The 4,913-nt window shown below is 53.1% G+C and overlaps 2 long non-coding RNA genes across 2 annotated transcripts in view; both read right to left on the minus strand.

Moving 5' to 3' along the window:
* Positions 1 to 1,116, minus strand: part of LOC115305675 — a 6,617-nt gene extending 5,501 nt beyond the window's left edge. The window contains exons 1-2 of the long non-coding RNA XR_003914930.1: positions 960 to 1,116; positions 92 to 269 (exon numbers count right to left, since the gene is read on the minus strand). This is a non-coding gene — a long non-coding RNA (uncharacterized LOC115305675). The remainder of the gene's footprint in view (positions 1 to 91; positions 270 to 959) is intronic.
* Positions 1,117 to 3,085: 1,969 nt separating this feature from the next.
* The window catches only part of LOC115305686, a 2,282-nt gene continuing 454 nt past the window's right edge, over positions 3,086 to 4,913 (minus strand). Inside the window, exons 2-3 of the long non-coding RNA XR_003914940.1 lie at positions 4,482 to 4,542; positions 3,086 to 3,323 (exon numbers count right to left, since the gene is read on the minus strand). This is a non-coding gene — a long non-coding RNA (uncharacterized LOC115305686). The remainder of the gene's footprint in view (positions 3,324 to 4,481; positions 4,543 to 4,913) is intronic.

Here is a 4,913-nt window from a genome sequence, read left to right on the forward strand (position 1 = left end):
GGGGGGGGGGGCGAGGGTTGGGAAGGGCGGGGAGGGTCCCCTGGGAGAGGAGGGAGGCCGCCCCGGGGAGGCTGGTCAGAGAGGGCTTTACCTCCACCGTGATCTCCCCTCGCAGATAGGTTTTGCAGATACTGGTGATGGGCAAAGGGGAAAGAGGGAGAGAAAGCACCAGGTCGGTGACGTCCAGGCGGTCTGCGGAACCCTAGGCGAACGGAGGAAAGGCGAAGTTTTCCTTCCTCCTACGTTTGCCAGGAGCAACGGCCCCAGCCCTCAAGGGAAGAAGAATGAATGATCCGTGAATGAATTAAACCAATATTTATTCGCCACCACTCCATCCCAAGATCTGTGCCAAAAGCCTTCCCTGATACCAACTGTCTTAATTTCATAATAAGAATCAATGTTATTATTGCTAAAAGTCTCACTTGGCAAATATACAGGATGCTTATTACGTGCCAGGCACTCTGCTAAGCCCCGAAGAGACAGAGATGAACAGGACGACGGGGTTGAATGGTTTAAAGCTCAGTGTTCGAATCACGTTTCTGCCTTTGAGTAGCTTTGTCATTGGTTAAGTCACCTCTCGGTGCCTTAGACTCCTCACCTGTAAAATGGGAATAATAGCTCCTCCCTAGGACTATAGCACAGATGGCAAACTACGTGTCACGTGAGCCCTCCGCCGCAGCTGATTGGAGGGGCGGGCACCCACACAAAAGCAACCAGCCCTTTGGCAAGGTGCGAAAAGACAAGCCAGGCCATCAGTTTCTCAGTGAATGGAAATAGGAACGTTTTCTCATGCCCCACTAAGAACACGTGGATGCTTCCATTTCCTAGCTTTTGAAAGGTACATCTGTTCGGCTAATTAAGCCACACCTCCTGTTTAGCCAATACCATTCAAATCATTTTCACATCCAACAGCCCCTAATCACGCTTGTGAGTTGAAGGGGGTGAGGATGCGCACGCACCTTATTTTCCCGTGAAGAAAACGGAGGTTCCTAGAAGGAAGCGACTAGAGGTCACGAAGCCAGCCGCAGGGAACTGGACATCCCAGCAAGCCTAGCTCTGGACATCTGGCTTTGACTTTCAGCTGCTTTACTGGGTGTTCAAGAGAAAACCACGTACCCTTTGTAGTTTGGTAAAAATGTAAAAAAAATTAAAAAAACAAATGTATTATTGTCAACTCAGAGATGCGTTCCGGGTTGAAAATGTGGTACATTTTGTTCCAGCCTTTATTTAGTACATGGTTCAGATCCAGGCCCCCTGCACAAAACAGCCAGGACGGTGGCTCAATTCTCTGTGCCGATGAAGAGCTGATGCCGGATGAGTAATTCCAAAAATCGGGCAGCCCCTGAGCCCTGCCAGCTTCCCTCTGGGATGCCTTTTTCAGCCCATTTAGTATTTTAGAATTCCTAAAAATAATCCTGTTGTGGATATTCCTCACAGCTGGTGTTGAGAAGTTGGGGTCCTGACCTACACAGCTAAGCTTGGCCTCCGGACTCCATAAACTGGCAGCCCCTTCCTTCTAGCCTTGTATCCACTGATCCAAGGTGCTGATCCAACTCCGACAGATCTTTTGTTCATTATTCGCTTAGCGTTTATGGAGCACCTAGTATGTGCCAAGAACTAGGCTAAAGCTGGGGAGCAAAAATATATACATCGATTAAGTAACCGTGCATGTAAATATAAAACTGCAAATTGGGGGAAAGCCCAGAGAGGGCAAATAGGTTCCAAGAGAAAGACCTGGCTTCATGTGAGGAGAGTGGGTCAAGGAGGCTGCTCTGAAGAAGGGACGGCTCTGTTGAGATCCAACACCCATAGCCCCACATCCCTCCCTCCCCACCCCTGAGCCTTCCCTGGAGCCAGAGTGTTCCTAACACCCGCACCTGACCCTGCTGCTCTCCCGCCTGTGAGCCGGCAGTGGCTCCCGGTTGCCTTAAAATTTTTCGCTTGCCCTTTGGAGTTGGGTCCTTCCGGGCAGGACTAGTGGCCTCTGCAAGAGTCTGGGGATATGAAAACCAATGGATGGCCACTGAGGAAGGCCCAGCAGAGGTGAGGGTCATCTCTAAAGAGGTGACCCCCTGCCCCCACACCCAGTCCCTCACTTATGTCCATTGAGGCTATGTCTTAAACGTGCCTCTAATCTACCCACTTCTCTCCTCCTCGTTGGCCGCCATCTTGGTCCAGTGCTCATATATTAGGTACTAGGCCACCACAACAGCCTGCTCTCATCTCCTTCTGCCTCTTACCCTCAATATCTTTTCCATGCAGTGGCCAGAATGCTCGGGGACCCATCGATGCCCTACGGCCGCATCATTTCCCCCACTTAAACCCTTGGGGAGATCTAAAGTGTCCGGACTTTGCACTTGCTCAGGGACACTTTTCCTGTCTCTGCACTCCTCGCCTCAGGACTCAAGCCAAGGGTCCCCTTCTCTGGATGCCCAGCTTGGGTCAGGTGCCTCCTCTGTGCTCCTGTAGAGCCCAAGGCCCTTCAGAACACTTCTTGTAATGAGTTGTCATCACCTGAAATACCCCTCGGTCTTCCCAACCAGACTGATGTGCATGGAAAGCAGGACTGTGGCCACCACTGTAGCCAGTGGTCAGTACAAACATCTGGTGGAAGTGTAGTGGTCAGCAAGGGATGCATGGAGGCGGGTGGGTAGCTGAGGCCTGGGTGGGTAGACAGATCCACAGCTCAACGGAAGGAGGGGAACACAACTAGGCAATGAGAGAGATGAATGATGGGAAGCCGGGAAAGTGGGAGCAAGTAGGAACCACGGTGTGCTTTGATTTGAACCCCAGCTCTGCCTCCTACTAATTGTGTGACTGTGGGCAAGTGATTTAACCTCTCCACACCACAGGTTTTGCGTCTGTAAAATGGGGATGATGGTAATAACACCGCCCTCCCACAGTTGCCATGAGAATTGAGGGCGTTGATAGGGCACCCTGAGGAGCACACAACCCTGGGCGGTCTCTACCACAGGATGGGAAAGGCAGGGGGAGTCGGCCCTGGGGCAGCCAGAGAAAACGGGGGCCAGAGGATGGGGCTTGCTTGAAGGAGGTCTACCACATGCCAAACAGGAGCAGCCACAAGTAAAGAAGGTGCTCAATGGGCACTTTCTACTAAAGTACAGAGAAGAGATTCTGGTCTCCATTGAGGGACAGGCAGAGTGACTGGCCATGGGGTCTGCAGTGGGTGAGGGGCAGAGCTGGGGTTCGAACCCAGGTCTGTCTGCACAGCGTCTGTTCCTCCATCACAATGCCGCTCCCGTGGAAGGCGGCATCCACTGCAAGGTACTGTCATCTAGGATTGGCTGGTCCAGTCGTGGTCCCTGGAATGTAGGGAAGAGGGCCTCTCTGGGAAGGAGGGAAGAAGGGACCCAGTTGTCCTGAGCGGGGAGGTGACCTGATCTTCAAGAAGCAGAGTTTCTGTGCTGGAAGGGACTTGAGAGGTGGTTCTGGTGCCAATGTAATGGAGAAGGTGTGGAAACCGGATCTAGACCTTGGCAGGACACGCCTGTCGCTGCATTGATTAGAACCTCCTGGGAAGATCCAGTAGCTTCTTTCCATAGATAAGGTGCATGGGGTGGAATCAGGTATTGGCTGCCTGGGCTGGGGCAGAGAGGGAAACCCGCCAGCTTCCCCTCATCAAAGTGGGTGGAAAGTAAGCTGAGGGGGGAGCAGGTGACCTGGCTCTATCCACCCCCACTGCCAGATCTGCTTTAACGTGTAGGGCTCCTTACCGGAGACCTAACACATATGAGGCACCCTGCGCACACTTTCAGAGACGCATTTCCACTCTACCCCCATGTCTCCCTCACTATTAGCTCCATTTCCAGATGGGAAAACTGCAGCTCAGAGAGACTTGTAACTTGCCCAGGGCCCCCCCTCCCAGCAAGTTAAAGCACTGATCCAGACCCAGATCCATCTGTTTCCAAAGTAGGCACCACTACCCGAGCTCAGAGTGTCCCTCCCCTCTCTGGGCCTCAGTTTCCCATCTGCACAATGCTGGCGTGTGGCGAGATGATCTCTAAGGGCTGGTCCTGATTTGGAGCACGTCCCCGGAGTCAAGTACATCTGCTTTTTAGTTCTAAGGTCAGAAACACAGCACCTACTCCATGCAAGCCCCATGCCGGGCACCGAGGAGAGGAGGCCAAGAAGATGTGGTCCCTTGAAGAGGGTGCAGGCTGTGGGGGACAGATTCTAGGGATGACCCCAAGACCATGAGCTCAGGGTTCCTATACACGCTGAGTCCTCCTAGGTGCTCAGCACAGGGCCAGGGCCAAAGGAGAGATTATGAAAAACAGGAGATCCAAACAAGGGGGTTGTCTTCTTGATGGAAGCTCACTGGGGCCCACGGCAGCTCCTGCCCCTCGAGAATGAGGATAGTGCATGTGCACTGAGTCACATGGGCACCGTCCCTCATTACGTGCCCAGCCTTCCACAGGGCCCGTGAGTTAGCTAGGGACGGGGTTCTTCACTAGACTCACCTTCTACACGAGGGCAAAATGAGGCTCAGAGGAGTTAGATAGCTGATCCAAGGTCACAGGGCTTCGGAGGAACAGAAAGATATAGGCCCATCTACTGCCTCGTCTCCTTCTACATCCCCTCCTAATCCCTTAAAGCTCACACACAAGATGTGGTGTCCTAGAAAGCAAAGCTGGCGGGCTCAGCCACAGAGCAGATACAAAAGGCCTCTTGAAGGAAGTGGGGACTCATTCTGGATCCTAAGAATGGGGTGACAACTGGCTGAAGCAGAAGAGGCATTCCAGGCAGATAATTCACATGTGCAAAGGCCCAGGGGCAAAGTGAGCTCCTGAGCTGTGGTTGGAGCACAGCACACCCGGAACAGAGCATAGAGCTGAGGCAGGGAGGACCGCTGAGGCAGGGAGCACTGCTGGGACAGGAGGCATTCCTGGGGC

The sequence above is a fragment of the Suricata suricatta genome, chromosome 10 (assembly GCF_006229205.1).
Source record: "Suricata suricatta isolate VVHF042 chromosome 10, meerkat_22Aug2017_6uvM2_HiC, whole genome shotgun sequence".
Classification (NCBI taxonomy): Eukaryota; Metazoa; Chordata; class Mammalia; order Carnivora; family Herpestidae; genus Suricata; species Suricata suricatta.